Source organism: Desmodus rotundus, chromosome 6 (genome assembly GCF_022682495.2).
Source record: "Desmodus rotundus isolate HL8 chromosome 6, HLdesRot8A.1, whole genome shotgun sequence".
In the NCBI taxonomy this organism is placed as follows: domain Eukaryota; kingdom Metazoa; phylum Chordata; class Mammalia; order Chiroptera; family Phyllostomidae; genus Desmodus; species Desmodus rotundus.
This window is the reverse complement of record NC_071392.1, coordinates 66,189,135-66,213,747: the sequence shown is the minus strand read 5'-3', so window position 1 is coordinate 66,213,747 and position 24,613 is coordinate 66,189,135. Positions and strand designations below refer to the sequence as shown.

At 38.8% G+C, this 24,613-nt stretch overlaps 1 pseudogene; it reads left to right on the top strand.

Annotated features, from left to right (window-relative positions):
* The window catches only part of LOC112300485 (mRNA (2'-O-methyladenosine-N(6)-)-methyltransferase pseudogene), a 56,469-nt pseudogene extending 34,184 nt beyond the window's left edge, over window positions 1–22,285 (top strand).
* The last annotated feature ends 2,328 nt before the right edge of the window (window positions 22,286–24,613 follow it).

Genomic DNA, 24,613 nt, shown 5'->3' with positions numbered 1-24,613 from the left:
TGTAACTGTCAGAGAAGGAAAACTTGGGAAAGAAAAGAGGGACATATGCTGTGATGGCCTTTGCTCTTCCAGAAGGTCCTAGAGCTGGAGAGCTGTGAGAAAAGGTGCTTATCTCTATGCCAGTCAGAAGGACCCAGGGACCTGGAGGAGTGCCCAAAATAAATTCTGAAATGCTTTGTCGGTAAAGCAGCCTGGAAGGAACTGGATTTACCTCTCCTCCACATGGAGGAGATAAGGAGGCTATTGAGAACATCACATTGAGAAGTACTTAAGATGATCTAAAATGACACTTATTGACATGGAAGAAATAGTAGTTTCCAACTCTGTTTTGATGGAACACCGTGTATGTATAAAATTATGTGTTTCATAGTGTTAATTAGTAAGCTGATGGAATAGAAGCAAATTCAGCCTGTGTGTTGCTGGCATCAAGGTTCACAGAAGAAGCAGCAGCTGCTTCAGTCTGTAAGGATCCCTCTAGGGCACAGGATTTTAGCTGCTATCCCAGCGAGTATTTTCAACTTGGCAGTTTAATCATTTAATCCAAACCTGCTCCTGAGAGCCTGATCCATTGCCTTTGATCAAACAAACATTGCCTGGCAGCCATCACTTGACTTTGTTCCTGTTGAACACCTTCCCGTGTTATTTATTTTCTATATCACGGGCTTGGCTTGCTGGCAGGCTTTCTGCTCAGCATAATCTTTGGATATGACGTCCTTACCTCAAATAAGGGTATCTATAAATTAGACTGACAGCATTTTCAATTTAGAGATCAAGAGTCTGAAAGAGGAGGAGACAAGTAATTGTCATCACTGGGTAGCAAATGAGCACTTTAAGACAAAGCTAATAGTCCCTCTGGCACCATGAGAGAGTACTGAGAAAAGCTGGCCAGGTAATAATGCAAGTCACTGCACATGAGTAATTAAAAAATCTGTGGCTTATGGAATACTCCATATTTCATCTCTCTTTTTTTCAGAAATATTAGTTTGTGTCTATAGCCCTTGCTTGCTTATGATTATGATTTTTAAGAAAAAAAATTAAAAATATATTTATTGATGGATGCAGAGACTTAAGTCTTACAAAGCCAAGGTTAAAAAAGGAACTGGAAAAGAGAAAACACTTTGAGTATAATAAATATGATCTCTACTAAAAGTGTCAAGTGAGGAGCATAGTGGTTAAAAGCAGGACTCTAGAGCTGGACTCTTTAGGTTTGAATCCCAGCTCTGCAGCTTACAGGTCATGTGAACTTGCTCGATCTCTGCAACCTCCTTTTCCACACCTATAAGATGGAGGTAATCATTAGTAACTATTGGATCATCATGGGTTGTTGTGAGGAGTGTACCTATTTTACAGGATTGTTACGAGGATTAAATTGACTGATATACATAAAGCTCTTAGATGAATACATGATACAAAGTAATTAAGTATTAATTATATCTAGTAATACATTTTAAGTGGATATATTTTCTGATATTAATACTATGTCAAATATAGTTATTTTAAGGATAAACAAGAATATTTCTCCAATAATATTTTGGGAATTTTAACTTCTGTTAAGATGTTATATGGCATAATATTTTTGTTTAGGTATAAGCGACCTCCCTCTTATTTGAATTACTATATTTCTGAAAGACTGATTTGTTACCAATATTTGTATTACCATAGTTTTTATTTTATTATTTATGTTTTGTTGTTATTCTATTACAGTTATCCCAATTTCTCCCCCTTTGTCCTCCTCTTCCCAGCCCATCCCACAATCCTCAAAAGTGAGACAATAAAACCTGGAACTGTGAAAAGACCAGAGTTGGACCCAAAGAGGGGGCATCCCAACACCTGAGAGAGTGAAATAAATTTCACTTTGCTAATCCAGAGAACTTGCAAGTTATTGTATATTTGTATTATTATTTTTTCATTATTCTTACCTCACTCACTTTCTTAGTACTTTTGTATCTCTCCTCTTTCTATTTAGTCTTCTTTGCTTGACTGATTAATTTGCATTGTTTGACTGGTTTCCCCTTGTTCTCTCTTTTACAGTGTATTGTTAATTAACTGTCTTTCATTTCACTTGCGTTCCATTAGCACACTAACCTAGGACCTATACTCCCTATTCTAGTTATCCAGATCACATCGATTTGTCATATGATTGTTGCTCTATTACTATTGTAAATAATAGCTGTACCATACATCTGTAAACACAAAACCCCTCCCAGATCTAAACCCACTTCACTGTTTCCTGAACTTTATTACTGGTGTGGTTAATTCTATTCTCTCACACATTACACCTATTTTCTACCCTTTACTCTCACTTGACATCATAATCTGAACTCCCACAAGCTCATAGCTTTCTAGATCCAACTCACAATCCTCCCCCTCCCACAACAAGAGTCTTATTGTTACAGAGCATGTGGGGGGTGGCTCACAATAAATTATTACAGAAAAGATCCTCCCCTTTCTGTCTCTGGAGGTCCCTCCCCCCACGCACACCTGCTAGGTTCAAAATGCCTGCCGCCGGAGGAAAGACATCTCTCAATGCTAAAGACTGGTGAAAAGGAAAGAAATTATTTATTTAAAAGTTACACAGACTTAGAATAATGACTTAATGTCTTCAATAAGATACTAAAGTCCTTTAGAATACCCACAGATGCACAGTCCTTCCCTCTCCCTGTGCCCAGTCCGGGGTACCATATCTCAGGAAAAGAAGTAGAAGTCCGTGATTCAGGCTCCTGGCACCATCAGCTGTGTGGCTGCTGCAATCTCCAGTTAATCCAAAACCAGGTGGCACCTTCTCATGGCCCACCAGCAAGAGTCCTTTCTCCCCTTTTCTTCCCAGCAAAGTCTCTCCTGCTGCCTACACCGTGTGGCAAAAAGAAGCACTCCAAAACCATATGGTCCTCCTTATTCACTCCTGAACCACATGGTCCTCTCCATTCCTTCAGAACCGCAAAGTCCTCTCCTTTCCCTCTCAGAGCTGTGTGGTCCTCCCAATACAGTCAGTTACACATGCCAGCATCCCTGTATTCTTCCAGCTTTACTGGGCTGCCATAGTAAGTCTGGGCAGGTGTGGCCCCATTGCATGGAGCCAATCATCTCCAAGCTCTCACATAGGTCCTGTAACCAGGGGGAGTTTCTTCCCAGTCCCATCTTGGGTGGAATTCGCTCCCATCTCCCTGGCTCAAAGCAAGGCCACAGCTATTTAACACATCCATGAAACCAGTTAAACATTACAGATAGGTTAAATGATCATGTCAGGGTCTAGCTGCAAAGCTGTTGTTACCAAAAACAGCTCTGAATGGCCCTGTTCCATGTGTCCCATCCCTCCTGCCTCAGGCTTGTGGGGGTGAGGACATCCTATATATTTTTTTCTAATATTTTCTGGACACCTTGAGTTCTGGACCCCAATACAAATCCCTTCTTGGGGCCCTCCTCATGGATGCACCCTGCTTCATTAGATTCTTTCCACCTATTCTAAAAAGTGGCTAGGTGGGTAAATTATCATGGTTAACACTATATATATATCCAAAGGATCTCCATCTCTACTCTAAGGGCTGGTACTTTAAATATGATATAATACACTCCTGCTGTCTTAAACCAATACACCTTCTCCCTACAACATATCATAAAAAAGAGTAGGTAAAGCTGTGAACACCAGGATACCGCCTGGAAGAGGAAACCCACCAACAAAGGAACAACCTACAGCTAGGAACAGAAGAAGGAGAAGGAGGGAGTGGAAGTTATGCTAACTCAACCCAGGTCCTATGTGGAAATACAACCAAATAGTGAAGAAATTACTCAGAACAAAAAACTGAACAAGAGCAAGAGAAAAGCCTCAAAACCTTGTACACACAGAAGAACCAGATCCAACACAACCTGCTCTCACCTACACAACAAAATACAAGAGGTGGGGGGAGAGACTGACCCTCAGATAACCAGCTGGTGGGAAGGACCCAACAGAGAAAGACCCAACAAGAACCCATAACCAAAGAAATACACAGAGCCAACATAAAACACAACCCAAGATCAGTAAGATGAGGAGATCAAGGAGCTGTACCACTGAATCTCACAGGTATTCTACCACAGATGTTCATACCAAAAACCCAGGGGGTCAGAACACAGCAACTAAATAAGCAAAGGCTAATGAGAAGAGTCTCACAAACAATGGGAAGACAAAGAAACAATCCCCAAGTGAAAGGAAAGGAGGAAGTCTCAAAAACAGTGCTAAATGAAAAAGAGGCAACGCAACTATCAGATACTGAGTTCAAAGCAATGGTTATCAGGAAGCTCACTGAACTCAGAGAGAACTACCAGAAACTACAGGGAAACTACAATGAACGCACTGCAAACATTATCAACATGAAAAAGGAAATAGAAACTATCAACAAGGGCCAAGAGGAAATGAAGCATACAATTTCTGAACTGAAGAACACAGTAGAAGGAATCAAAAGCAGGCTTGATAAAGAAGATGATCAATTAGCAAACTGGAGGACAAGGTAGAAAAATCACCCAGAATGAGCAAAAAAGGAAAAGAGGCTCAGAAAGAATGAAGAGGGGTTAAGGGAAATGCAGGACAACATGAAACGTAATAATATCCATATAATAGGGATACCAGAAAGAGAAGAGGAAGAACAAGGGATAGAAAACCTGTTGGAAAAAGTAATGATGGAAGTCTTCCTTAAATTGATGAGAGAAAAAGTCACACAAATCCAGGAAACACAGAGAGTCCCAATCGAGAGGAACACAAAGAGGCCTACTGCAAGATACATCATAATTAAAATGGCAAAATTCAAAGACAGAGAGAATCATAAAGGCAAAAAGGGACAAATAGGAAGTAACATACAAGGGAGCCCAGATAAGGCTAGCAGCTGACTTCTCAATGGAAACGTTCCAAGCCAGAAGAGCATGGCAAAAAATTTCCAAGTAATGAGAACCAGAGGCCTGCAACCAAGACTACTTTACTCAGCAAGGCTCTCAATCAAGACAGAAGGCCAAATAAGGAGATCCCCAGACAAAAGAAGTCTAATAGAATATACCTCCAACTAAACAGCTCTGCAAGAGATGCTAAAGGAACTGCTTTAAGGAAAGGAAGGAAAAGAGAGAGAGGTAGAGAGGAACATAGGTACAAAATATTGGCAATGAATAAGTACATATCAATAATAACCTTAAATGTAAATGGATTAAATGCTTGAATTAAAAGACATAGAATAGCTGAATGGATAAGAAAGCATGACCCACACATATGCTGCCTACAAGAGACCCACCTCAGGGCAGAAGACCTACACAGACGGACAGTGAAGGGCTGGAAACAAATTTTCCAAGAAAATGGACAGGGGGAAAAAACCAGGGGTAGCAATACACATATCAGACAAAATAGACTTCAAAAAAATGGCCATAAAGAGAGACCCACACAGTCACTTCATAACACTCAAAGGAAGAATCCACCAAGACATAAACATGGTAAATATATATGCTCCCTACATAGGAGCACCCAAATACATAAAGAAAATCATGGAGGACTTCAAGAAAGATATTGACAGCAACACAATTATAGTAGGGGATTTTAACACCCCATTGTCAAAGATGGACAGATCTTCCAAACAAAATATCAACAAAGATATTGTGGAATTGAACAATGCCCTAGATGAAATAGACTTAACTAATATAAATATTGAAACTTTAATCTAAAGAATCAAAATACACATTCTTTTCAACATGGAATATTTTCACAGATAGATCACATGATAGGACACAAAACAAGCTTCAACAAATTCAAGAAAATTGAAATCATATCAGGCATTTTCTCTGTCCACAAGGGATTGAAACTAGAAACAAATCTCAAGGAAAAAAAAAAAAACAAAACGCTCAAAAATAAAGAGATTGATAGCATGTTATTAAACAATGAAAGAGTGAAGAATGAGATTAGGGAAGAAATCAAAAATTTCTGGAAATGAAGGAAAATCAACTCACAACAATCCAAAACCTATGGGACAGAGCAAAGGCAGTCCTGAGAGGGAAGTTCATAGCAATACAGGCCTACCTAAAAAGAATAGAAACATTTCAAATAAACAACCTAACCCTACACCTACAAGAACTCGAGGAACAACAACAAAGACAGCCCAGAGCAAGTAGAAGGAAGGAAATAACCAAGATCAGAGCAGAGTTAAATGACATAGAGACTAAAAGAACAATTCTAAGGATCAATGAATCCAGCAACTGGTTCTTTGAAAAGATATACAAAATCGACAAGCCCTTAAGCAGGCTCATCAAGAATAAGAGAGACAGGACTCAAATGAACACAATCAAAAATGAAAGAGGAGAGGTTATAACTGATACCACAGAAATACAAAGGTTTGTAAGAAATTACTACAAAGAACTATATGCCAAGAAATGTGAAAACCTAGATGAAATGGACACATTTCTAGAAAAATATAACCTTCCAAAACTGAATGAAGAAGAAGCAGAAAACCTGAACAGACCAATAACAGCAAACGAAGTTCAAACAGTAATCAAAAAGCTTCCTACACACCAAAACCCTGGACCAGATGGTTTCACAGGAGAATTCTACAGAGCATTTAAGGAAGAGCTAACCCCCATCCTCCACAGATTATTTCAAAAAAATCAAGAAAGAGAAGACTCCCAAACTCGTTTTATGAAGCCAACATCATCCTAATCCCAAAACCAGATAAAGACACAACAAAGAAGGAAAACTTCAGGCCAATATCGCTGATGAACATAGAGGCTAAAATTCTCACAAAATATTGACAAACTGCATCCAGCAATACATTAAAAAGATCATACACAATGATCAAGTGGGATTCATCCCAGGGATGTAGGATGGTACAATATTCAGAAATCAATAAAAATAATAAACCACATAAACAACAGCAAAGACAAAAGTTACATAATCATGTTAATAGATGCAGAAAAAGCAATTGATAAGGTACAGTACCCATTTATGATACAAACACTCAGCAAAATGGGAATAGAGGGAGCATTCCTCATCATAATAAAGGTATATATGTGATACCTACAGTCAATATTATAATCAATGGACAAAAACTTAAGCTTTCCCACTAGGATGAGAAAAAGACAAGGATGCCCTCTCTCACCATTGCTATTCAACATAGTATTGGAAGTCCTAGCTACAGCAATCACACAAGAAGAAGAAATAGAAGGCATCCAAATTGGAAAGGAGGAAATGAAACTGTCACTGTTTGCAGATGGCATGACAGTGTACATGGAAAATCCTATAGACCCTACCAAAAAACTACTCGACATAATAAATGAATTTGGCAAAACAGCTGGATACAAAGTCAATACTCAGAAATCAAAGGCATTCTTGTACACGAATAATGAAACATCAGAAACAGAAATCAGGAAAAGTATCCCATTTGATATAGCAACAAGAAAAATAAAGTACCTAGGAATAAATCTAACCAAGGAGGTAAAAGACCTATTCTCAGAAAACTACACAACACTGAAGAAAGAAATTAAGGAAGACACAAACAAATGGAACCATGTACCATGTCCATGGATTGGAAGAATCACCATCATCAAAATGGCCATACTACCCAAAGTGATTTATAGATTCAATGCAATCCCTATTAAAGTACCCATGACATATTTCACAGATATAGAACTAACATTTCAGAAATTCATATGGAACCATTAATGACCCCGAATAGCTGCAGCAATTTTGAGAAAGAAGAACAAAGCAGGAGGGATCACAATACCTGATATCAAACTTTATCACGAGGCCACTGTAATCAAAACAGCCTGTTACTGGAATAAAAACAGGCACATAGACCAATGGAACAGAACAGAAAGCCCAGGAATAAAGCCAAGTCTCTACAGTCAATTAATATTTGACAAAGGAGGCAGGATCATAAAATGGAGCAAAGATAGCCTCTTCAACAGATGGTGTTGGGAGATCTGGACAGCTACGTGCAAAAAAATGAAACTCGATCACCCACTTACACCATACACGAAAATAAATTTAAGGTGGATTGAAAACTTAAATGTAAGTCATAACACCATGAGACTCCTAGAGAAAACAGTGACAGGAAAATCTCAGACATTCCATGCAGCAACATCCTCAGAGACATGTCCCCTAAAGCAAGGAACATAAAGGAAAGAGTAAACAAATGGGACCTCATCAAAATAAAAAGCTACTGCCTGGCTAAAGAAAACAGCATTAAAATGAAAAGAGAACCAACAGTATGGGAAAACATATTTGCCAATGATACCTCACACAAGGGACTGATCTCCAAAATATATAAAGAACTTACATGACTGCACTCCAGGAAGACAAACAACCCAATTAAAAAATGGGCAAAGGACTTGAACAGACACTTCTCCAAGGATGACATACAGAGGGCCCAGAGACATATGAAAATATGCTCAGCATCAATAGTCATCAGAGAGATGCAAATTAAAATCACAATGAGGTACCATCTCACACCATTCAGAGTGGCCAACATAAACAAATCAACAAACAAATGTTGGAGAGGATGTGGAGGAAAGGGAACCCTAGTTCATTGTTGGTGGGAATGCAGACTGGTGAGGCCACTGTGGAAAACAGTAAAGAATTTCCTCAGAAAACTAAAATTGGATCTGCCCTATGACCCAGAAATTCTGCTGTTGGGATTATACCCTAAGAGCCCCTAAACACCAATCCAAATAACCTATGCACCCCAATGTTCATAGCAGCACAATTTACAATAGCCAAGTACTGGAAGCAACCTAAGTGCTCATCAGCAAATGAGTGGATCAAAAAACTGTGGTACATTTACACAGTGGAATTCTATGAAGCAGAATGATAGAAGGAGCTCCTACTCTTTGCAACAGCATGGATGGAATTGGAGAGCATGTTGCTAAGTGAAACAAGCCAGGCAGTGAGGGACAAATACCATATGATCTCACCTTTAACTGGAACATAATCAACAACAAAAAAGCAAACAAAATATAACCAGAGACATTGAAATTAAGAACCATCTATTAATAGCCTGATGGGAGGAGTAGGGATAGTGAGAAGAAGGGTTTTCAGGAACTGCTGTAAAGGGCACATACACAAAACCAAGGGGGAGGTTGGAGGCAGGGGAGGGAGGAGGGTTTGGCTGCTGTGGGGTAGAGAGGTGGGGAGAAAATGCAGACAACTTTAATTGAACAACAAAAAATAATTTAAAAATTGAAGTAAAAAAAGCAAAAAATTCAGCAAACAACATGTGCTTATGAAGATATGGGAAAAATGGGAACCCTAGTGCACTATTGGTGGGAATGCAGGCTGGTACACCCACTGTGGAAAATTGTATGGACTTTTCTCAAAAAACTAAAAATGGAATCTCCTTTTCACCCAGTGATTCCACTGCTGAGAATTACCATAAGAATCCTGAAACACAAATTGAAAAGAGCATGTGCATCCCTATGTCCATAGCAGCACTAATTTACAATAGCCAAGTGCTGGAAACAGCCTTAGTGCCCATCACTAAATGAGTGGATCAAATAACTGTGGTACATTTACACAGTGGAAACTTCACAGCAGAAAGAAAGAAAGGATATCTACCTTTAAGACAGCATGGATGGATCTGGAGATTATTATGCTAATTGAAATAAGGCTTTTAAAAGTATTTTATTTATTTATTTTTAGAGAGAGGCGAAGGGAGGGAGAGAAACATCAATGTGTGGTTGCTTCTCACATAACCACTGGGGACCTGGGCCACAACCCAGGCATGTGCCCTGACTGGGAATTGAACAGGTGACCCTTTGGTTCACAGCCTATGCTCAATCCACTGAGCCACACCAGCCAGGGCAAGGGATTTTTTTTCTTTTAATTTTAATTTTTAAGATAGCTGAGCACTTTTTCTGACTGGTTGATGCTCACACCACTAACACCTATTATTCCATATGTTAAATACCAATCTGTATTAGTCTGAGTTCTCCAAAGGTGTGTTTGTATGTGTGTCTGTGTGTGCATACACAGAGGTCTGTTTTTTCCTTAAGACCTTCAATTATTTAGATGAGTCTCATCCACATTACAGATAGCAATCTGCTTACTCAAAGTGTTCTTATTCATAATTAATCTCATCCAAAAATAGTATCTTCACAAAACAGCTGTGAAGTTTGACCAAATAGTTAGGTGCTCTGGCTTAGCCAAGTTGACAAATAAAATTAGCTATCCCACTCCTTGTACCTCATATGGAATTATATTGTTGAGAAAAAAAGGCATAAGATATGTAACTTTTGATAATATTTTAGAAATATACTTTACACATGCACACTAATTAGAAATAATGTGTAATAGTATAAAAAAGTGCTGAAATGTATTTAAGTGATAGCATAATAAGAATTAATAGAAGACACTTGTTATATTTTTTCATCATTTTTAGAAAACTACCTAGAGAAAAAAGACACTGCTTCTTGCTTAAATGTATGGAGCACTCAACTAGTAGAATAGCATTTAGTTTTTAATAAAATTTAATTTTATCTACCCTGTCATATAAAAAAATTAAATGAATGAGTTCCTGAAATAAAAGGAAAATTAATTAATAAGGTCAAGCACACTATCAGAATAATTCTGGTAGAAAACATTCTTGGTGTTCTTCTTTCCTGAACTGCCCAGTTAATGTGAAGTTATAAATATGACCACTCTTCTTCAACACTCAGAAGATGACAAAGTGATATCATGTAAAATATGACCCCTGGGAGTTCATGATTTAAATACACACTGACTTACCTATATACCTATGTACCTACATATATACTTAAAAACACGATTTCTATTTTCATGCTTCAGCCATCCAGGTTCACTTGAGATTATGAACAAGCACCAAAAAACATACGAATGAATTGAAATTTAAAATTGTATTAAAAATTTAATAATAAAAACCTTTTTACAAAGAAAAAAAATGAAAACCACTCAAATGTTGACCAAGACAAGAATGGCTAAATAAGCTAGTACATTAATAGTGAAGATTTCTACTGACATAAATTTAAAAATAACGACATAGACTAATACAATATTTCTCCAAGTTGTGTGATGTAATGAAAGAAGCAGTTTGTGTGTATTTGTTAATATACAGTTTATATTAAATAAGCATCACATAAAATTATACTCTACAGCAGGGTTCAGCAAACCATGGCCAACAGGCTCAATCTTGTCTTCAACCTTATTGCATTTTGGAAATAGTTATTTTGTAACGTACTTTGTCTATTCATTTACTGTTGTCTGTGAACCCTTTCATGCTGCAAAGGCAAAGTTGAGTAGTTATGACAGAGGCTACACACTCTGCAAATGATGCTGCAATGAGCACCCATATGTATCTCTCAGTGCACATGAATGAGTGTTTTCCTGCAGTAGATGTCAGCCTCTAGAAATGATCCTGCCTTATAGTATGGTCTTCATACGTATTCCATGAGTAAGTAATTTGCTAACCTCTTAGTTTTATTTTAACTAATCTTTAAATGAGACAAAATCTAACCAAGCTTGGTGGTGGGAGACAGTGAGGGTACCCTTCTAGCTTTGTCATTTAAATCAGATTTACTGTTATTAACTCTTATATAATATTCTCTTCACATTGAAAAATAACTAGAAGTTTTATTTTTTAAAACTGTATTTGGGAAAATAGAGGAGAATGTAAATTACAAATAGGACCTTTTTAATATTAAGGTATTGTAGTGCAGTTACTGACTAACAACGTAAACTCTGAAGGCAGGCGGCTGGATACATATTCTGGACTCATCATTTACTAGCTAAGTTACAAGGAGTATTTTATTAAACTCTTAGTTTTTCAATATCATAATCAGTAAAATAAGAATAACAATGGCATACACTACAGGACTGTCACATGAATTAAAAAACATAATATGTATAATGTACCAAAAATAGACTCTGGCCTTTAGCACATGCTCAGTAATATAATAGTGATGATCTTAATTATCAATTGTATTGCTTTCAAATAGAGAAAACTGAAGTAATCTTTGATAGCAAAAAATAAGTGAAATAAACTTATTTATAAGACAATTTTAACAATTCAAATAGAATATAAATCATTTTACTCTTCTAATTGATATAAAAGAGAAGAATTATTTTCTTTCTGTTGATCAGGTTCCAGAAAACTACTTGACCATCAGTAGAAGCTATGAGAGCTATCAAAAGACACAATTATGAAAAGAAAAACTGAAGCAATTAGTGTTCAAAGGAGACAAATGATTCTCCTTTTTCTTCTAAATTTGTCCATAAAATCAGTACAGAATGTGACATACAGTAATCATTACTGATGGGATCTTTGCCTGAGGCTTAGAAATATTCAAAATGAAAAGAAAATAACTTTGATTAAGTAGAAAAAGTGCTGCTGAACATCATTTTACCAATATAACAATCACTATAGAAAGAACAATGTATTTCATGAATTATTCTAAAGTTTTTAAACTTAGAATTGAGTTTATAATTGTGAAATAAATCATCTAACACTTTCCACTGATTGAATTTATTCCAAGTCTTGATTGTGACTTTTATTTATGACTTGAAAAATCATCTCAAACAAAAACACTTGGACACAGTGTACCTAATCTGTTACAACTGTGCTTCTATTTATTTCATGCAGAAATTCTTACAGGTAGGCACAATTATATTTTGTCTCACTACCTTTGTTGTTCCTGTATGTGGACCATTTATTTTCTTCCTACTTATTATTTATTTTTACTTTAAAAACATTGTCTGAATTGACTAATGAAAAGTTAGGTTTTCTAAAATATTTTCACATAGTCTTCATTATAATAAGGTTTACTCTTTCTGTTAGAACTAAGCTTATTATTTAAAAGTACAATTCTCAAGATTAGATTTGTACTAAAAGTACTTATTTTGAACACTTTATCTCATTACATTAATGTCCACATGTCTGAACAACAATGCTTTGAGACATTGTGGTCCTGACCAGACAATCTACATCTAAACACATATATATTTTTTTCCTTTTCCCTTTTTATTGTTGTTCTGGTACAGTTGTCTCCATTATCCTGCCACCACTTTCCCCTGCCATAACCACACCCACCTCCCAATACTACCCTCCTTTGGCTTTGTCCATGGGTCCTTTATACATGTTCCTTGATGACACTTCCCCTTCTTTCCCCTGTTATCCTCCTCCCCCCTCCCCACTGGTTATTGTCAGTTTGTTCTTTATTTCAATGTCTCTCTTTACACTTTGCTTGTTTGTTTTGTTGATCAGATTCCAAAAAACTACTTGACCCAATAAGTGAATTTGGCAAAGCAGAGGGATACAAAGTCAACATTCAGAAATCAAAGGCATATTTGTCCACTAACAACGAAATACTAGAAACAGAAATTAGGAAAAAAAATCCCACTTGCTATAGCAACAAGAAAAATAAAGTATCTAGGAATAAACCTAACCAAGGAGGTAAAAGACCTGTACTCAGAAATCTAAACACATATTATCAAATTGTTTCTCTGAATGGATGTGAACTTCTAGCACAGTGTGTGTGCTACACACTATGAATAGCAAACCTGTATTTTTTAAATGGACATGAGCTTTTAAATCCCACATTATCAGTTAGAAGCAAGTGTTCCATTTTGAATTGTGCATGTCTGTGGGCTATTAGAAGAGAAGGAAGAAAGAAGAGCATACGACTGGATAATTATTAATAGAGTTGGAATATGACCTTGTTTTGCAATATTCAAAATATAGAACTTGTGTAGTATTAGTAAAATTATGTATGTGGTAAACAATTAACCTTATACAAAGAGAGGTCCTGGAATATAATCTCTAAGCTGTTAGAATCTTATGCCTGATGAGACTGACTTTGTTCACCTGGGATCTTTAGGCCATGCCATACAGTGAAACTGTGATTTAGGGTAAAGGCTGGAGACTGATGTTGGCCATGTAAGTGGCCAACAATTTTTAGGAGACCAAGCCCCAGTAAAATTGAAATCCAAGGTTCTGAGATACTTGACTGGTTGGAAAAAGTCCTGATGCATCATCACACATAATTGACAGGAATTTAGTCTTGTCCATGAACTCATTGAAAGAGAACAATGGGAATTTCCACATATGGAACTTTCATAGCCTCTGCCTCATGCATCTCTTCCATTGGCTTATTTTTGCCTGCATCCTTTCCCTGCAACAAATTGTAACCATAGGTATGACAGCATTCAATGATCTCTGACTTTTTCTAGCAAATTCTAAAACCTGAGAGTGGTTATGGGGTTCCCTACACTTTCAGGTTTGTCAGAAGTAAGGGCAGGTGTGGTCTTGGGGACTGTTCTCTAACTTTACAGACTTTTTTTTTGTATGTGATTGTCTTGTTTTTACTGCTTAACAATCTTCAGGACAGTAATGTTTAAAACGCAACTTGCTTTTCTATTTGCCACTATTATATAGGTTGCAGATAAAGATATGTATTGATAGTTTTTCACCTTGGTAAGTACTATTTAGTATTCCTCAATATGTAATAAAAATAATGGAAATTTAAGATATTTTTTAGTTTTCTTTTGTAAAAAAATTTAAAATTAAAAGCTTAGTTTGAATTATTTGAATTGAAATTTTAAAATTTTAGCCATAAATATGTGTGAAGACCTCTCTTTTTCATAATTGTTTTGTGTTGACTGTTAATTTATCAAAATGTTCTTTTCTACATGTTTCTTGCAAAAATATTTATTTAGCTTTCTGTGTCAACAGTTTTCATATTAATTAGCACTTAGAAACATTCTTTTCTTCCTCAAAACTAGACTTTTCTCTCAGGTACATAACATGACTTAAAAATAAAAGCTCCACAACAGAAAAAGAACCTACTTTATGTGAACTAGATTTTATTCCCTCACATCAGGCTTTTGGCAACTAAAACCAATGCTTCATTGATTTTGTGTCATTCTCTCCCAGACAAGAAAACAATGAGCAAATAACAGTGCAAATATTCATAAAAGCTAATTTTCTAACAAGAAATATCAGTAATGAAATTTTATCATGTAACTCATTTTAACCTATATAGATGTGTTGAAAATTTAAAATTTTGCTAGTTTAAAAATTATATTGTTCCCTACTAGGGTGGTGAAGTATGTTGGAGTGTTTTCCCATGCACCAAAAGTTTGCAGGTTCAATCCATGGTCAGGGCACATACCTAGGTTGCAGATTTGATCCCCAGTCCAGGTGCATACAGGCGGCAACCTCTCTCTCTATTTCTACTCCTATCTCTCTCTCTCTCACCTTTCCTCATTCTCTCAAATCAATAAGCTTATGATCAGGTAAGAATAAAGAAAAATACTTTTGAGTTGAGTTTCCACAGTGTAAGCACTCTGCCAGGTGTGCAAATGAGGGCTGACCTTCTACCAACACCCTTCTTCCTTTTGGATCATCTATGGATGGCACTTGGGGCCCAGGATATACCTGAGCTTGACTCCACTAATGAATACTTATTCTCAGCATACCTTCTTTCTTCTGCACCACTCGAGTCACATTAAGGAATCTAAAATATGTATTAAAGAGTGACATCAGATGAATGGCAGCATAAAGATACCTATGGTTTCTACCCTTGAATTTTCAACACTTTGAACATCTGTAACTCAACAAAAGATTCTGTGCAGAGCTCACAAACATGCCTGAGAGATCTATGAAACATCTAAATGTGGACAAGTGGGAATGAATGAGGAGGCAAGAAGGGAGAAAAGCTGAGATGAGCCATGAAGCCATGCAGTAGGTAGTTCAAAGCAGGATCAGCTTGGGCAGGGGAGGAATTGGGTTGTGACTGAGTCACCATTAAGCAGGAAAAAGCAGAGATTCATTGGGTATTCTTGAATAAGTTAGCATCACTAGCTGCAGCTAAGGCCAGAAACCTGGAAAAGGAGATAGCATGAGTATGTGATTGTTGCCATTGGCAGTTAGCATTCCAGACAGAGAAACAAAACCACAGAGCCTGGCAACCCCACAGCTTCCCAGAACTCACCTGCCTTCACATTTGGTGTTGGATTACAGGGCACATTATGTGCAAACCTGAGAACTGGTACTAGAGAATCACTTTTTTCCCTGAGAAAAAGGCACATTTGTGGTTCTAGGGTCAAGCCTGGGGGAGACCCCACTGAAGTCACCATTACTGGAAGGGTGAGGGCAAAACAACACTGAAGGCTGCTAGGTTTCCTCAAACCAACTCACCTTCATGAATCGTGGCTACTCTGGCAGCAATGTCTGGCTTCAGTGGGACAGCACTGAGATTTCACAAAGCTAAAAAATACTTATGATTCAGTGTCACTTATTTGAAAATAATACAAAAGACTTCTTTATATTAATCTGCTAGAGAAGTGCAACTCATACATAGATGCTTAGACAGAGAAGGAATCCATCAAATAGCATGAATAACTAAGGTAGTGAGGCAGCTCAGAAAGAAAATGAAAAACCTCCAAAAAGCACACTTAAAGACATGGAAATATATAATATAAATGACAGAGAAATCAAGATCGGAGTTCTGAAAAAACTCAACAAGATGTAGAAAGTACAGTCAGGCAGTTTAATGAGCTAAGAAAATAAATCAATGAACAAAATGTGTACTTTACCAAAGGGATTAGAACTGTAAAAAAAAGAACCAAATAGAAATTCTGGCAATGAAGAACTCAATAAAAAGAGATCAAGAATGAACTAATGAGCATAGGTAATAGAGCAGACCACATGGAGTAAGGGATTATTGATATCAAAGATACAAATCTAGAGATGACAGAGGGAAGAAGAGAGAGACTTGAGCATACCTATATCTGACAAAATAGAATTCAAAGTAACAAAGATAACAAGAGACAAAGATGAGTATTTCATAATGATAGAAGGGATACCCCATCAAGAAGACATAATACTTCATATATGTAAGGAGCACTGAAATATATAAAGAAACTGCCAACAGAACTAAAGGGAATACTCCACTAACAATCTAGACAGTTCATCCCAACAGAAAATCAATAAAGAAATATCAGCCTTAAGTGACATCTTAGACCAAATGGAATGACTGACATTTACAGAGCTTTTATACACTCATCTACAGGATACACAGAACATTTTCAAGAATAGAGCATATATTGGGTCACAAAACTACCCTCAACAAATTTGAGATGATTGAAATTATACCAAGCATATTCTCTGACTGCATGCTTTGAAATTAGAAAACAACTGCAAGAAGATATAAAGAAACCCACAAATATGTAGAAATTAAACAATATACTACTACAAAATGAGTAGATCAAAAAGTATTAAAACTTGAGGTCAAAAAGTATGTAGAGATAAATGAGAATAACAAGAAGACATATCAAAACTTCTGGAATGCAGTGAAAGCAGTAATAAGAGGGAAGTTGATAACATTACAGGCCTGTGTCAAGAAAAAACAGAAATCTGAAGTAAACAACCTAACATTATATCTTAAAGAACTAGAAAATAGCAACCAAAATTCAACAGAAGAAAGGAAATAATGAAAAAATTAGATCAGAATTAAATGAAATTAAGAACAACAAGAGATGGTTCTTTGAAAGGATTAATAAAATTGACAACCCCCTGCCTAGGATCACTAAAGAAAAAAGAGAAAAGACTCATATAATGACAATTAGAAATGAAAAAGAAGTTACCACAGACATAGACATGCAAAGGATACTACTAGAATACTATGAAAACTATATGCCAACAAATTTAAAAAACTAGAAGAAATGAATAAGTTCCTAGAAATATAAAACCTTCCTAGACTGGATCATGAAAAATTGGAAAATCTAAATAGACTGTCAATTGAAATAACCATCAAAAACCTTTTTAAAAAGTCCAGGACTAGATGCATTCACTAGTAAATTTTACCAAATATTCAAAGAATATTTGATATCTATTTTTCCCAAACTTTTCTGAAAAAGTAAAAAGGGAGAACCAAGATGGCGGCGTAGGTAGACACACTGCACCTCCTCGCACAACCAGAACTGACAGAGAATTGAACAGCAAGGGGGACTGACACCAAGGAAATAGAAAATAAACATTCATCCAGATTGGTAGGAGGGGCAGAGACAGGCACCGGGGTGGAGAGGACTCACGTGGCTGTGGCGGGACTGAGACTGGCGGAGTGTGGGACAAATGGCGCAGGCAGTCTGAGCACTAGCAGACCCTACGGCCCCATATTTGCACAGATAAACCCAGAGGGCCGGACTCAGAGTGGTGGGTAGCACCCTGCAGCACCACATTCGCCCACAGATAAACCGGATGAATGGTGGGCAGTGAAGCAGACTGCGCAACCCAGGGCTCCAGCTCGGGGAAATAAAGCCTCAAACCTTTGATTGAAAACGCCCGTGGGGGTTGGGGCAGCAGCAGGAGAGACTCCCAGCCTCACGGGAGAGGTCGTTGGAGAGACCCACAGGGGCCTAGAGTGTGCACAAGCCCACCCACTCGGGAACCAGCACCAGAGGGGCCCAGTTTGACTGTGGGTAGCGAAGTGAAAGATTGAAAGCCGGAGGAGAGTGAGGCAGGCGCCATTGCTCCCTCTCAGCCCCTCCCCCACGTACAGTGTCACAGCCCAGGACCAGCGTTACCCCGCCCCGGAGAACAACTAAGGCTCCACCCCTTAAAGTAACAGACACGCCAAGACAAACAAACAAACAAACAAAAATGGCCCAAATGACAGAACACTTCAAAGCTCCAGAAAAAATACAACTAAGCGACGAAGAGATAGCCAACCTATCGGATGCACAGTTCAAAGCACTGGTTATCAATATGCTCACAGACTTGGTGGAATCTGTTCGAAAAACAGATGAAGAAATGAAGCCTATGCTAAGAGAAACAAAGGAAAATGTACAGGGAACCAATAGTGATGAGAAGGAAACTGGGACTCAAATCAATGGTATGGACCAGAAGGAAGAAACAAACATCCAACCAGAAAAGAATGAAGAAACAAGAAGTTGGAAAAATGAGGAGAGGCTCAGGAACCTCCAGGACACCTTGAAACGTTCCAACATCCGAATTATAGGGGTGCCAGAAAGAGAAGAGAAAGAACAAAAAATTGAAAACATATTTGAACAAATAATGGAGAACTTCCCCGATCTGGCAAAGGAAATAGACTTCCGGGAAGTCCAGGAAGCTCAGAGAGTCCCAAAGAAGCTGGACCCAAGGAGGAACACAACAAGACACATCATAAGTACATTACCCAAGATTAAACGCAAGGACCTACATCCAAGATTACTGTATCCAGCAAAGCTATCACTTAGAATGGAAGGGAAGATAAAGTGCTTCTCAGATAAGGTCAAGTTAAAGAAGCTCATCATCACCAAGCCCTTATTATATGAAATGTTAAAGGGAGTTACCTAAGAAAAAGAAGATAAAAAATAGGAACAGTAAAAATGACAGCAAACTCACAGTTATTAACGACCACACCTAAAACAAAAACGAGAGAAAACTAGGCAAACAACTAGAACATGAGGGTTGTCAATAAGGGAGTGGGAGGGGGAGAGGGGGGTAAAGGTACAGAGAATAAGTAGCATAGATGATAGGTGGAAAATAGACAGGGGGAGGGTAAAAATAGTGTAGGAAATGTAGAAGCCAAAGAACTTATAAGTATGACCCATGGACATGAACTATGAGGGAGGAATGTGGGAGGGAGGGGGGTGGGCAGGATGGAGTGGAGTGGGGGGGGGGAAATGGGACAACTGTAATAGCATAATCAATAAATATATTTAAAAAAAAAGTAAAAAGAAAAGAAAAAGCAGTTCTTCCTAAGACATTTTATGAGTCCAAAATAATACTGACACTAAAACCTGCCAAGAGGGACTTCCAGCCAAGATGGAGGCGTAGGTAGACACACTGTGCCTCCTCACACAACCAAAAGAAGAACAACAACAATTTAAAAACAAAAAACCAACCAGAACTGACAGAAAATCGAACTGTATGGAAGTCTGACAACCAAGGAGATAAAGAATACATTCATGCAGACCTGTAGGAGGGGCGGAGATGGGCAGCCAGGTGAAGAGGATTTACGGGAAGGCGGCAGATTATAGAGCAGGGCTGGGAAAGATGCAGCGGGCGGCCAGGCAGCAACTGGTGGACCGGGTGGCAGATCATGCAACCCAGAGTTCCAGCACAAGGAAATAAAGCCTCAAACCACTGATTGAAAACACCTGTGGGGGTTGAGGTGGCAGTGGGAGAAACTCCCAGCCTCACAGGAGAGTACCTTGGAGATACCCACAGGGTCCTAGAATGTACACACATACACACACACTCGGGAAGCAGCATCAGAAGGGCCCAATTTGATTGTGGGTAGCTGGGGAAGTGACTGAAATCCAGAAGAGAATGGAGCAAGTGCCATTGCTCCCTATCGGACCCTCCCCCACATACAGCCTAACAGTGCAGGCGCAAGCAGCACCCCGCCCTGGTGAACACCTAAGGCTCCGCCCCTTTACATAACAGGCGTGCCAAGACAAAAAAATGGCCCAAATGAAAGAACAGATCAAATCTCCAGAAGAAATACAACTAAGTCACAAAGAGATAGCCAACCTATCAGATGCACAGTTCAAAACACTGGTAATAGAAATCCTAGAGAAGATGGAGGTGAGATAGGTGGGAGCAGAGTCCACGTCCCCTCCGCACCAGTGAAAGGCCTAGCTGATCTGAAGAACAGAGAGAACAGCCAACGGTATTCCAGCATATATGAAAATCGGAGATGAAAAATTGTAGAGGACATTGAAAGATCAGATGGTAAGAAGAGTGCTTAAGGACAATAATGTCCCTGAAACCAGCACAGGGACCAGGGCAGCTGAAGCCACCGGCTGGGGTACACGGTCTGCTGCAAGATTCTTGGGAGAGAGTCAGGCTGTGTGAGAGGCCAGGTGCTTATTTGGCATGGGAGGGGCTTGAATAGGAAGAATTTCTCAAAAAGAAAAAGAGAAAATAAAGGCACTCAACAGCTGTTTAGAGAATTCTCCACAGCAGCCATGGCCTCTTGCTCCCCCACCCCCTCAGCCCCTGGACTGTGAACACCGGATAAGCAGCCCCAGCACACACCTGAAGCCCAGTTGGTGGGCACCCCGATCAGAGTCCCAGCTGCCTAGATGCACAGGCCCAAAGCCCCCTGGTGGGTAGGTACACCAATCAGTGCCCTGGGAGCCCACACCTAAAACCCCAGGTGGGTGAGCACCTTGAAGAGGCCTGGGCGCCCACACCTGAAATCCCAGGTGGTTGTGCACTCTGATCAGCAACCTAACTGCCCAGGCTCACAGGCCCAAAGACTGGGATCAGTGCGCACCCAGATCAGCAGCCCAACTGCCTGGGTGCACAGACCCAAGGCCTCCAGGTGGGTGCCAATGCCAATCAGCAGCCCAGGTGCCCACACATGAAACCTCGGGTGGGTACGCAGTCTGATCAGCAGCTGGACATCCCAGGCACACAGACCCAAAGCCCAGGATCCCTACGCAACCCAATCAAAAGTCTGGCTGCCCAGGGCGACCACAACTGAAGCACCACAAACTGAATACCTCCCACCTAGCCCCTGTTCACAGAGCCTACAGGGCCTACTCGCTCTCTAGGAGGAAGGCAGAACACCCAGCAGAGGAGAGCTGCAAGGCTAGGGGACACTGCAGTCCCTGGAAAGACTTGACTCAGTAGGGGGCTGAACTACACTGAAGGAGCACTGAGAGCCCTTAGCATCTAGGACAGCAAAGAGCAAGAAGGTGGAGTGTGAGTTGCCCGTAATTGGTGCACCTCAAGGACAGCACAACTGGTGAACTAAAGGCCTAGGGGGGAGCAGAAGGACCCTGAGGAACTGGACTGGAGGCTGGTCAACAGTGAACAGTGTGGCTCAGGAAGGGAGAAAAGTGAAACCAATCCCTCCAAGGAGCCCCTCAGGTCTCAGAGACAGGAAGAACAGTAGAACTAACCTGACAGATTTAAAGCCAGCAGAAGACATTTTTTTTTCCTTTCCCCCTAAATTCCTTCTTCCTTTATGTCCTTCTTTCTTTTTTTATTCCTTCTTCCTTCCATCCTTTACTTTTTTATTCCTTCTTCCTGCCTTCTTTTATTTATTTATTTATTTATTTATTTTATTTTTTGTTAAAATTCCTTCTTATCTTGCCTCTGATCTTTTTTTATTCCTTCTTCCTTCCTTCCTTCCTTCATTCCATTCCCTTTCCATTCCTTTTGCCTTTGGTCACTTATACTTTTTTTGTTTGTTTGTTTTTCTTATTTCTCCTTTTCCCACAGGTGAGACAATGAAACCTGGAGCTCTGAAAAGACCAGAGTTAGACCCTGTTACACCCATGAATGCCAGCTCAAGACCAGTGAGCTCAGGAGATTAGGGAGATGGCAACACTAAATCCCACTGGCATTCTACCATAGAAGTTCATACCATAAACCCAGCGAGTCAGAATAGATCAATTTAAGAAGCAGAGGCTAACAAGAAGAGTCTCAAAAAAAAAATGGGAAGACAAACAAACAATCCCCAAATGAAAGGAAAGGAGGAAGCCTCAGAAAGAATGCTAACTGAAAAAGAGGCAAGTCAACTATCAGATACTGAGTTCAAAACAATGGTTATCAGGAAGCTCACTGAACTCACAGAGAACAACTAGAAACTACAGGGAAACCACAATGAACTCACTGCAAACTGTATCAACATGAAAAGGAAATAGAAACTATCAACAAGGGCCAAGAGGAAATGAAAAATATAATTTCTGAACTGAAGAACACAGTAGAAGGAATCAAAAGCAGACTTGATGAAGCTGAGGATCGGATCAGCAAGCTGGAGGACAAAGTAGAAAAAAACATCCAAAAAGAGAAAGTAAGGGAAAAGAGGCTCAGAAAGAATGAAGAGGGATTAAGGGCAATGCAAGACAACATGAAACATAATAGTATCCGTATAATAGGGATACCAGAAGGAGAAGAAGAAGAGCAAGGGATAGAAAACCTGATTAAGAAACAGGTTTTCCAAACCTATTTTTGATGGAGAATGATGGAAAATTTCCCTAATCTGATGAGAGAAAAAGTCACACAAATCCAGGAAAAACAGGGTCCCAAGCAAGAGGAACCCAAAGAGGCCCATTGCAAGACACATATTAATTAAAATGGAAATATTCCAAGACAAAGAGAGGATCTTAAAGACAGAAAGGGAGAAAAATGAAGTAAAATACAAGGGAGCACCAATAAGGCTAGCAACTGACCTCTCAATGGAAACACTCCAAGCCAGAAGAGAATGGCAAAAAATTATTCCAAGTAATGATAACTAGAGACCTGCAACCAAGGCTACCTTACCCAGCAAGGCTCTCAATCAAGATAGAAGGCCAAATAAAGAGCTTCCCAGACAAAATATCTCAAACAATACACCTCCACCAAACCAGATCTGCAAGAGATGCTAAAGGGACTGCTTTAAGGAAAGGAAGGAAAAGAGAGAGAGAGAGAGAGAGAGAGAGAGAGAGAGAGAGAGAGAGAGAGAGAGAGAGAGAGAGAGAGAGAGAGAGAAAGAGAAGAACACAGGTATGAAAAAATGGCAATGAATAACTACCTATCAATAATAAACTTAAATGTAAATGGATTAAACGCTACAATCAAAAGACTTAGAATAGCTGAATGGATAAGAAAACATGACTCACACATATGCTGCCTACAAGAGACCCACCTCAGGACAAAAGACCTACAAAGACTGACAGTGAAGGGCTGGAAAAAATTTTTCAAACAGACAGGAAAAAAAAGTTGAGGTAGCAATACTCATATCACCCAAAATAGACTTCAAAGGAAGGGCCAAAAAGAGAGACCCAGAATGTCACTTCATAATATTCAAAGGAAGAATCCACCAAGAAGACATAAACATTTTAAATATATACGCATCCATAATAGGAGCACCCAAATACATAAAGAAAATCTTGAAGGACTTCAAGTAAAATATTGAGAGCAACACAATTATAGTAGGGTACTTTAACACCCCACTGTCAAAAATGGAGAGATCTTCTAAACAAAATATCAACAAGGATAGTGTGTCATTTAACAATACCCTAGAGGAAATGGACTTAACTGATATATAAAGAGATTTTCATCCCAAAGAAGCAAAATACACATTCTTTTCAAGTGTACATGTAACATTTTCAAAGATAGACCACATGATAGGACACAAAGCAAGCCTCAACAAATTCAAGAAAAGTGAAATCATATCAAGCATTTTCTCTGACCACAAGGGACTGAAACTAGAAATCAACCCCAAAGGAAAAAAAAAAACACAAAACACTCAAAATCATGGAGACTGAAGAGCATGCCATTAAACAAAGAATGGGTCAAGAATGAGATTAGGGAAGAAATCAAAATTTTCTGGAAAAAATTGAAAAAGAACTCACAACAACCCAAAACATATGGGTCACTACACAGGCAGTCCTGAGAGGGAAGTTCATAGCAATACAGGCCTACCTAAAAACATAGAAACATTTCAAACAAACAACCTAACCCTATGCCTAGAAGAACTGAAAGAACAACAACAAAGACAACCAGAGCAAGCAGAAGGAAGGAAATAACCAAGATCAGAGCAGGGTTAAATGACATAGAGACTAAAAGCACAATTGTAAGGATCAACAAATCCAGGAGCTGGTTCTTTGAAAAGATAAACAAAATCGACAAGCCTTAAGTAGGCCCATCAAGAAAAAAAG